The 11,791-nt window shown below is 37.8% G+C and overlaps 1 pseudogene; it reads left to right on the top strand.

Moving 5' to 3' along the window:
- The first annotated feature begins 6,574 nt into the window (after positions 1-6,574).
- Positions 6,575-7,752, top strand: LOC103270205 (annotated as a pseudogene).
- Positions 7,753-11,791: the final 4,039 nt, after the last annotated feature.

The following is an 11,791-nucleotide window of genomic DNA, read 5'->3' as shown; positions in this document are numbered from 1 at the left end:
TCAGTTTTTTTTTTTTTTTTGAGTTGGAGTCTCACTCTGTCGCCCAGACTGGAGTGCAGTGGCCGCTCCCGGCCACCACAATCTCGCCTGCTGGGCTCCGGCGATCCTTCCGCCTCAGCCTTCCAAGTAGCTGGAATTACAGGCATGCGCTACCACGCCCGGCTGATTTTTTGATTTATTGTAGAGATGAGGTCTCGCTGCCCAGGCGGGTCTCGAACCCGCGGGCTCAGGCAATCCACTCACCTCAGCCTCCCAAAGGCGCGGGATTACAGGCTGAGCCACCGAGCCCGGCTGCTTGTCAGTTTTTAATGAGGTCCCATTTGTTTATCTTATCTCTTATGGCATGGGCTCTTGGGGTTTGGATCAGGAATTGGTTGCCAGTTCCAATTTCCATAAGGGTGTCTCTTGCATTTTCTAAAGTTCTTATAATTTGAGGTTTTACGTTTAGGTCTTTGATCCATTTAGAGTTGATTTTTGTGTATGGTGATACACAATCTTCAGCATGTAGTCAACCAGTTTTCCTAGCACCAAGTAAATTCTTAAGGTGTAAGGATAATTCAAATATTTGTGTGCTGTGAGTTTAATGTTCTTTTAATAGCCTTTACTAGAAATTGCTTAAGTGTTGCCAGTAGGTTATTTCTAACATTTAACAGTAACTTTGTAGTTAAGTAATTTGGGCTGGGTGTGGTGGCTCATGCCTGTAATCGCAGCACTTTGGGAGGCGGAGGCAAGAGGATTGCCTGAACCCAAGGTTCCAAGACCAGTCTGAGCAACTTGGCGAGACCACATCTCTACAATAAATCATAAAATTAGCTGGGCATGTGGACTGCACCTGTAGTTCCAACTACTTGAAAGGCTGAAGCAGAAGGATTGCCTGAGCCCAGCAGGTCAAGGTTGCAGTGGTCATGAGCATGTCACTACACTCCAACTAGGCAACAGAGTGAGACTACAACTCAAAAAAAAAAAAGAAACTTGGAGGGTGAAATTTTAAGACTGAGTAGCTAGCTGAATGTTGTAAACGTGTGTGTGTGTGTGTGTGTGTGTGTGTCTGTGTGTATAGTGGTTACAATATTTTCAGGCTACTTAAGTTTGAGAGTAATATTGTTTGTTTTAAATAATTCAGTGACTCTCTTTAAAATTTTTTAATTTATTCTGAGATACTTTATAAGTTAATAGTATTGTGAATGGCATCATTTGTTTACAATTTTATTTTATTATTATGTAGCAATTTTTAAGGATAAATTCTTTTTAATTTTAAAGATTTAGGGTACAATTCAGGATTAGATACATAAGTGGTCATTGTACAGGTAAAGTTCGGGTCTCCCTTAAATCTCTATTTCAGTTCCTCAGTGCAGAACATATAGTCTTGGTGCATTCTGGGGAAATGCACTGATTTCATATTAAACCCAGTATCCTCAGTTGTAACTCTACATGATAACATTGGGAAGTGATGGCCACTGGTTGTTGGCATCCGCCCAGTCTGCCAACCATTGAGGTACGACTTGCTCCATCTGCCACCTGGGCATGCTCATCCTCCATTTCTGCAACCCCTGATCAAGCTCTGGTTCACATGCTGCGCTGTTCTTGTCTAAGGGTAAAGCCCTCAAGTCCTCTAGTTCCTAGTTCTAGGGAAGTAGGAAAATTAGGCTACATTCACAGTTCATACATCGCTCCAGACTTTCAGAGATCTGGTAGGTGACGGCAGACACTCTCTGCCTCTATCCCATGTGCCTCAGCCAGCTTCTCTTCTACTCTAGGGGATTTTTAGGACCCAGTTTATTTCTCTGGGTCTTTGCTAAGAAGAAAGCACAGGTTCTTTCTACCATTGTAATCCCAAACTCTTCTGGCACTTCTAATTTACTCTCTTACTTTTGAAGGTAACCTTAGTTTTGGTCTGTGAAAGCGGGGAAGAGATTCAGGGTACTGAGATTATTCTCATAGGCGTCTACTTGTTTTGCTTTTCCTTCAATCCTTTTGGAAAACATGAGCAACAATGTTATGTGATGTGTAGGAAAACATATGTCACAGTCATATTACAACAATATGCCTGGAAAAGTAAACTCAAATTCAAATGAAAGTTACTTCTGTGAATGGAGAGAGAATATGATCACGGGGTTGCAGCTCGACTGGCAATATTTAATTACTTAAAAATATAAATGAAATATGGCAAAAATATTTTAATGTAGTTTGATGGTATGTACACAGGTGTTCATTATATGATTTTCTGTATTATCTGCATATTTGTAAAATTTAATGATGAAATTATTTTTTAAAGTGATAAAAAAGAGCTCCTTAGTTTGAGGAAGTGAGTTACTGAAGATTTAACCCCTGCAGAAGCCCAGTAATAATAAGAGGCAGTGTGCTTTGAGTCCATAAGAGCACAGCCTGGCCGGGCTTGGTGGCTCAGCCTGTAATCCCAGCACTTTAGGAGGCTGAGGTGAGTGGATTGCCTGAGCCCATGGGTTCAAGACCAGCCCAGGTAATTTGGCAAGACCTTGTCTCAACAATAAATAAAAAAAATTAGCCAGGTGTGGTAGCACGTACCTGTAGTTCCAGCTACTCGGAGGGCTGAAGTGGACAGATCATCGGAGTCTAGGAGGTCGATGCTGGGATGGCCGTGAGTGAGCCACTACACTCCAGCCTGGGTGATGGAGTGAGACTCCAACTCAAAAAAAAAAAAAAAAAAAAAAAGAGCACAGTCCACCACAAGGAAAGCAAGTGGATAGGATTAAAATATTGCTGTGGACTTATTAATTTCTTAAATAACTTGAATAGACGTGCACTGAGCTTCCCAGATGATTGAATAATTATTGTTACTTACCAAAGTAATTTTAACTTTTGCTGGCCACATAGCCAATATATCACATAACTTTTGGATTATGACAGAAAACAAACTTATTTTTATCATTTGCAAGAGTATAGATTTTATACAGTGACAATCATGGCTTCATTGACTCATTCAGAAAATGTTTGCTGTATATGAGGAGTGTGCAAGACAACATGAGATTGGGTCAGGCTGAAATTTTTTTCAGTAATCCAGTAAACTTTCCAACACTCAGTGCCAATGATTTTGAATGAGAACATAAATTGATAACACAGGGACATACTTGTATTTAATTTGAATCTTCATTCCCAACTATTTTATTAAACATTTGATTTTACTGAAGAAAGGATAATTTGTCTTAATAAATTGGATAAATACCTCCTACACAGGTTATTAAGATTTTAGTTCATAGCATCATTTTCATTTAGTTGGTTAGAAATAGTGAATCATTTCTTAATTTTTAAGACCATCAATAGATGCAGAAAAGGGAATAATTTCTAAATGTCTGGACTCCCTGTGTGCTTAAACAGAGAGAATAAGACAAGTAGCTGGATGTGTCAGCTAGACTCAAGTCAAAACTTCTTGATTAGCATTAGAAAGTCTGAAGACTACAAAGACATAGCATAAAGTGACAAGTCCAAGGACGGTCTCAGAGAATAATGACAAACAGTTACCTAAATTTACCTTCATATATAGAATAATTATATCATTTAATACCTTCTGAACATACATGAAATTGCTGTCAGGATCTGCCTCAATCTCCTTTAACTCTGCACAATTATAAATTTCACTTCTAGTGAAGTGTACATGTATTCAGTTGTAAATAATTTTTGCTTCCCATAAATAGATCACATTAAAACGAATTGGTACATTTACAGAGAAACCGAATTCAATAACATGATTTTTTAATGTAAATTCTTCTGAAGTATAATGTGATGTTAATTGCTTAGTTTCTTAAATGTCCAGTGCTGTCAGATAGGTTTTAACTTATGTGGTACTACCTGGGGCCCCGCAATGGAATGATTTTTAGGTTAGGTCCTGGCTTCTAGGAAAAAAGTACAGGAATCAAGTGATTAGGGCTCATTTTGTGTCTGGGGATAGCAGGGACAGCCTGTCTCCTTTGGCCTCTCAATACTGACAGTGCAGTATAGATGCTGTTATTCACACTATGGTGGATAACACACTTTAATTGTGATATGATTTTATAGGTGAATTGCTTTCAAACAATGGGAGCTAGGAAAATTATTCTGAGGAATGAATAATAAGTATTTTGCTATATGAAATTATAAACAAAATATTGATTTTTAAAAAATCCCTCATTGAAATCTTGCTAACCCATCCTTCCAGCAGGGCACAAATGCTGTTTTCTTCATGAAGTCTTTTTTGATATCCTTCTGTACTGTGGTCTTTGCTGCAATGGACCGCAGTGACAATTCATTTGTATTCAGTGGCATTTTTGCATTGTGCCTTTTATTATTATTTTTATGTCCTTGTTCCCCACTATTTTAAAAAATTAATTAATTTTAAAAGTTGACAAGTAAAAGGTGTATACGTTTATAGTATACAACATGTTTTGAAATATGTACACTTTGTGGAATGGCTAAATTGAGCTAATTAATCTATGTATTATTTCCCATACTTATCATTCATTGGGGGTAAGAACACTTAAAATATACTCTTTTAGAAACTTCCAATTATACAATACATTGTTATTAACTACAGTCACTATGACACCAATAGTTCTCTTGGATTTATTCCTGCTGTCTTCCTCATTACTTTGTAATGACAACACTTTCTGGCCTTTGCATAGGTTTGAACAGCTTTAAAAGTTGTTAAAACTTTTTATTTACATTATAGCTTTCAGCTGTCACATAGACATGATTCAAGTTAATTAGCCCTATTTCACTGATATAAGAAATAGAAGGTGGCACAGTGGACTAGTGTCAGAAGACTTGGGTTCTGTCTTCCACTTTGTTACATAGGAGGTTTACAATTGCTAAGAGGCCACTTGCACACTTGAAATTTCAGTTTTCTTTCTTGGAAAATTGGGACACAGTGCTGTGGGGTTTATTGCCATGAGGCATGAAACAGGGATCTGATAACTTTCAAACACCATTGAAATGTCACTATCTTATCATTAAGAGAATGTGGTTTCCTGGAGGATAGGAAGTGTTCTTTTTCATCTTTTTATTTTCCAAACACAAAGAACAGCACCTAATGCACAGTAGGTGCTCAATGAATATTGGTTAAATGAATGAATGGGACAGAGGTTGGCAAACTTTTTTTGTATAGGGCCAGATGGTAAATACCTTAGGCTTTGTGAGTCACATGACCTCTGCAACCACAGATTATACATACATGAAAAGCATGAATGTGTTTTAATAACATTATTTATAGACATTGAAATTTTAATTTCATATAATTTTCACATGTCATGAAATACTCTTCTTTTGATTCTCCAACCGTTTAAAAACGTAAAAACAGTTCTCAGCCCATAGGATGTATGAAAACAGACAGACAGGATTTGTCTTACTAACTCCTGGAATAAAATATGAATATCAGTTAAATTAAGCAATTGGATTGGCTTTTACAATTTATTATGAAAATTATGGCAGCATATTTTTTTATAATCTTATTTGAATAGGCAAGAACTTGGTCATTCACTTGTATAACATTGTGGCATAAGAATCATAGAGGGACCCGCCTGGGCAGCGAGACCTCATCTCTACAATAAATCAAAAATTAGCCGGGCGTGGTAGCGCGCGCCTGTAGTTCCAGCTACTTGGAAGGCTGAGGCGGAAGGATCGCCGGAGCCCAGCAGGTCGAGGCTGCAGTGGCTGGGAGCGGCCACTGCACTCCAGTCTGGGCGGCAGAGTGAGACGCCAACTCACAAAAAAAAAAAGAATCATAGAGGGAAAATTGAGCATATTATACTGGGTTAAATATAATTTTATTTTTCTTGTATTATGCTATGTAAAATTTTATCAAATATTGTGGACTTATAACTTATTTCTGGATTCATTTAGGTAGATTGGAAAAAGTTTGAAAAGGAAATTATGGATTGAGGAACAACTGACGAGGCAATAAGATGAGATAATCTTCTTGGTGTTGCAGAAAGTCATGAAACTGTGCAGACATGGTCCACTGAAAATTCATGCTATCTAATCTCATTTGGGTTCTTCATGCTACTTGTCAATTCTTTTCTTTATTCATTGCTTGTTAAATTCTTATAGCATTCCTCATAGCAGCTGTTTTAGATTTTCTATGCTTTCAACTTCCAATCTCGTTGCCTCTCCCTTACCCTAAGCAGATGACTCTGGTCCTTATGGACATGTTGATCAATGGGAGCTCCTGCAGATTTTCTCCCCTTGCCCTCAGATAAGTTTGCTGCCACTCCTTTCCCATAACTTCATAGTCCTCTTGATCTTCACTTCTTTTTTTCCTCTATCGCAGGGGGAAAAATTTGTCTCTTTCTTATTCCATGACAAAATTGTCCCATGCTCTCTCTACCATTATTTTTTCACGTCTTCCACAAAATTGCTCGATCAATGATTTTCTTTATCTCTTACATTAGTGTCTCTCTGTCTTTTTCCTGGCTCTTTCACTTTTTAAATAGACATTCTCAGGTTTCCCAGTCTTTGAAGAGAGGGCTTATGTTGGTGTGATTCCGTCCTGCGTGGCTGTTCTTTGGAGTGGTAGTCGTTTACCTCCGTCTGCTTTCTCTCCCACCTAAGTGTACACCACCACTCCATGGAAGATTCGATGGACATGGACATGAGCCCCCTGAGGCCCCAGAACTATCTTTTCGGTTGTGATTTAAGGTTGACAAAGATTATCACTTTAAGGTGGATAATGATGAAAATGAGCACCAGTTATCTTTAAGAACAGTCAGTTTAGGGGCTGGTGCAAAGGATGAATTGCAAATTGTTGAAGCAGAGGCAATGAATTATGAAGGCAGCCCAACAAAAGTAACACTGGCAACTTTGAAGATGTCTGTGCAGCCAACAGTTTCCCTGGGGGGTTTTGAAATAACACCAGCCATGATCTTATGGTTGAAGTGTGGCTCAGGATCTGCGCATATTAGTGGACAGCACTTAGTAGCTGTGGAAGAAGATGTAGAGTCAGAAGATGAAGAGGATGAGGGTGTAAAACTCTTAAGTATATCTGGAAAGAGATCTGCTCCTGAAGTGGCAGCAAGTTTCTTCAGAAAAAAGTAAAACTTGCTGCTGATGAAGATGAAGAAGAAGAAGAAGAAGAAGGAGAAGATGATTTTTGATGATAAGAAAACTGAAGAAAAAGCTCCAGTGAAGAAATCTGTATGAGATATTCTAGCCAAAAATGCAAAAAAATTAAACCAGAATGGAAAAGACTCAAAACCATCAACACCAGGATCAACTGATGGTCAAAAAAACAGTAAACAACTCCTAAAACACCAAAAGGACCTAGCTCTGTAGAAGACATTAAGGGAAAAATGCAAGCAAGTATAGAAAAAGGCGGTTCTCTTCCCAAGGTGGAAGCCAAGTTCATCAATTATGTGAAGAATTGTTTCCAGATGACTGACCAGGAGACTATTCAAGATCTCTGGCAGTGGAGGAAATCTCTTTAAGAAAATAGTTTAAACAGTTTGTTAAAAGTTTTCTGTCTTATTTCATTTCTGTAAAAGTTAATATCTGGCTGTCCTTTTTATAATGCAGAGTGAGAATTTTCTCTACTATGTTTGATAAATGTTGTCCAGGTTCCATTGCCAGGAACATGTTGTTCAAAATGCGTATTTAGTTTTTAAAAATGGGGCCCCACCCTTTGCTTGGTTTTAAGTATGTATGGAATGTTATGATAGGGCATAGTAGTACCGGTGGTCAGATATGGAAATGGTGGGGAGACAAAAATATACATGTGAAATAAACTCAGTATTTTAATAAAGTAAAAAAAAAAAGAGGGCTTATTCAACTTTTGTTCACTGATATCTCACACCAGCCAGCCTCTGTTCTAATTGGTGGAGCATCTGTTTTGATTGCTAGGGGCCCACAAACATCACCCCTTCATCTTTGCCTTAAAACAAACAATCAGCAAAATCCACAAACTTAGTCAGCTCTTGAGTCTTCTGTGTAATTAAGCAATATCTTTTAGCTTAACCATTGTATGGCTCAAAAGTATGGTCTACATGAGATACCTTTACTTTCCCATTATGACTTATTCCCTTCGTTCTTACAATTTGCTTTCTCGCGTCACTGTTCTTTTGAATCTGTTTTCAAGAATCACCAGTGACCTTCCAGGGGATAAACAGAACAACACATTTTTATTAATAATGATCTTACTTTAATTTCCTAGCATTTACCCCTTGAAATTTACATACTTGAAATTTTTATTCTTTGACCTCTGGAAGAGTGCACCTTTTAAAAGACAGATTGTTCCTTCTTTGAAAATGTTGGTTCTCTCTTTCCTCCCTGCTCCAAAGGTTGGTAATCTCTGGAGTCATACTGCAGTCTCTCTCTTTTCTTTCTCTCTCCATCTAGCATGCTACCCAATCCTATTCCATTTTATCACATTTAAGCTTACAGTTTACTTATCTTTCCAGCTCTCTCATTCCTAATGCCAGTCCTTCATTGTCAGGAGCCTGGTGGACATTTTCTATGAATGCCTTATAAGCACCTCAAAATCATTATACTTAAACTGATCTAATGATCTTTTTATTCAAATTATCTCTCACTCTATTAATTTAATTCCAGATTTTTTATAAAAGAAGCTCTCAGTAATGAATCTTGAAGCCTTCCTTGACTCATCCCTTGTTATTGTCTGCCATAGACAATTAATTCTCAAGTCCTAAAAAACACCTTTGGAATATTTCTGGCATCTTCCCCCCCCCCTTTCTCCTGCTATCACCTTAGTTTAACCTTTAATTACTACATACTTAATACATTGATAATGTTCTCTTTATTGGTTTTATTTCTTACAGAATTACTATTCTTCAATATATATTGATACCTTTCTAAGTTTTGGTTTTTAAATTACTTCACTCTCAATAATAATTGTGAACAATTATGGAGGGTCATGTATAAGGCACTGTTCTAAGCTGTGGGGAGCACATGAGCGCTGTCCTGACAGCAGACCTCCAGCAAAGGCAAGGCCCCAAGCGAAGGCAAAGTCCTGCTCCGTTACTTTGCACTCTAGCCAAAGAGCAAAGGATGCAGCCTGCTACACAGAACGGTGTTTGAGTCCACACATCTGGGTGCAAATAGTACAGATAAAGCCTTGGCAACAAGATAACCGCGGAACAGCTTGCCATTTAGGAAGCAACAAAATTCCATTATAGCTCCCTTATAGATCTTGAACCCCTCCCAACTTCCTTTGTGCTTGATTATAAAATAAACATGCTGAGCTAGTTCGAGGCCACTTCTCCTCCAACAGAGGAAGGTGTCCTACCTGGCCCCACCTTTTCTTTATGTCTTTGTGTCTGTATCTTAATCTCTCGCCGGCTCTTTCTCGGGATCCCCAAGGCAGCTGAGCAGGCCGTGCAGTTCTAAGCGGTTTTGAGTTCTAAACGGATAGAATTAATGAATCTTCACAAGAATTCTGAGAAGTAGTGAATGTTATTTAACTGTGGGAGACACTGAGTCTCCTGGAGTTAAGCAACTCACCCAAGATCATACAGCTTACAAGATGTAGGGTCAGAAATCCAAGACTGCCCCTTCCCCACATTCCTCAATGAAGGATGCTAGTGAGGGGAGGGTAGTAGGGGAGGGAGGGGCAACACCTAGGCTCTAAGTACTACCTTATAATGCATTTTGTGGCTAACTTAGCTTTCAACTCTCTGGCCTCCAACTGCTTTTAATTTTCAGAAATATCAAACGCAAAACCAGTGTAATGGTTCATCTGTCCTATCATAATTCTCGTACATATGCACTGGGCCTTTGGTCTGCATAGTTCTATTTATATTGTTCTCTTTACTCCCATCATCTCTTCTTCTCCCACCAAGCAGTAAGTCTGCAGTATAAAACCTCCCAGTTACCTTTTAACACTTATTTAAGCATTACTTCATCCAAGAAAGAACCTCATCCCCTGGTTACTAATTGCAGTTATTTTGTTCACGTATATTCTACTTATCATATATTGGATGATATTTAGAGCACTGATGTTTATGTCCTCTACTAGGTTGTCATTTTTGCACACATTAAAGCCATATTAAATAGCTGTAAAATGATGAAATGCGTCTGATATATTTTCTGATTATCATTTTAGAAAATGAAAAAATTCAGTTGAAGAGAAATAAACAGTAGCTTTTTCCCTAAACATCAAACAGTCTCATATTATGTCATAGTTCTGGTTTTTAGTCTCTATTAAAAGAAGTACTGTTACCACAAGAATGGAGATGTTCCCAGTAACTCTGACTGAATAAAGAGGAATACAGTACCAGAAATCTGGCATGAGAGCTTGGTCTCATGAAATGTCTGGTCCCAGTGCTTGAGCTTTTTCATACCTCTTGCTACACCTTTGCAAGAGTGCCCATCATTCTCTATTATCTAAATTGTTGGAACTCTACAATATTAGTTCCAAAAACACATACAGAACAGATGAAAACCAATACCACAAGACTAAACTCTATTGCAACCAAATCTTCCTGACAAATACAGTTGTCAGTTTTGTGGGATGAAGTGGTTGCAGGGATATACACAGTAAGACCATGAAGAAGCAGCAAACTAAAATGTTGTAGGGCTGTATTTCTCTCTCTTAGTTACTTCAAATGCAAATCACTCTTGCCCATGGAAAAGAGGTATATTTGGAGGATGTAGTTACAGAAAAATAAATTTGGACTCAGTTTTTCTCCTACTAAGCTCAAGTCTAGCCAAACTAAACCCCCTTTATGAAAACTCATATTGTCTTCTGATTTTACGATGTCCATGAACTTTCTAAGATTAATTTCAGGATGATAGCAAGAGCTGCCTAGCTTTAAGTTCAGAATGATAGCAAGATCTACCTAGCTTGCAAGAGTCTAAATTTGCTGGCACTTATTAGTGCCTTAAATACCCAGCTAAGCATTTGTCCTGCATCCTGTGAATGCATTTTTGAGTGGGAGCTTCTTAGTTCTTCTCATATTTCTGACTTTGAATCAACCAAATGGGCAACTTTTACATTTTATGATTTGTATGACAATCCAGGCAACTTGTAGGTTCAGTCAATGCTTGTTGCTACGCCATTTTAAGAAGTCTACTCTGTAAGACTGATTAGCAGAACTTATTGTCAGAGGGGGAATAGGCATAATCCCTCTTCCTATATATGAATTCAAGAACTCCGATTCTGGTGTTAGATGATTCAGATGTTATACCCCATACTGGTTGCTTTTGTGTTCCTGTTTCGATATTCTTTTGCCTTAGAATTCTAAGTTCAAAGGCACAATGTGAAAAAAAAATGGAAAGGTGCAAATAAAGGACTTGGAGAGTTTCAGAGGAGGGAAAGATGAACTTTGGGTAGAGACGAAAGTTAGAGAAAGCTTTATAAAAAAAATCAAATTTAAGAGCAAGAAAGATGTAGTCTGATAGTGTACTTTGAAGTTAAAAGTCAGTGTTTGACATCACTTTAGGTATTTAGTAAACTGAGAGGATAATCAACATAATACGTCCAGGAAGATATTTAAGGCCAAGTTTAAGTATACATAAATCCATACACCTCATAAAGCTGCTTTAGGCATTAGCCATTAGTTAAGAGAACATGTTTTTGTTACCTACCAGCATAAAAATACCATTTGTCTTTGGGGCACCCTATGAAAAGGATATAAATCTTTAAAAAAACCAAAAAAAAAACCAAAAAAAAAAAAAAACCAAACCAAAAAACACAAAAACAAAAACCCCAAAACCCAAACAAAACCAAAAATAACCCTCTACAAATTCTCCATAAGGATCAATATAAGTCAACGTTACATTGTCTAAGAATAATTGCAAAGCACTTATCCTGAATGTATTTTTTGCTATATCT

This window comes from Carlito syrichta, unplaced genomic scaffold (genome assembly GCF_000164805.1).
Source record: "Carlito syrichta isolate Samal-C Ts95f unplaced genomic scaffold, Tarsius_syrichta-2.0.1 Scaffold309763, whole genome shotgun sequence".
NCBI lineage: Eukaryota > Metazoa > Chordata > Mammalia > Primates > Tarsiidae > Carlito > Carlito syrichta.
Note: the sequence above shows the minus strand (reverse complement) of the source record. Positions and strands in the feature narration are given on the sequence as shown.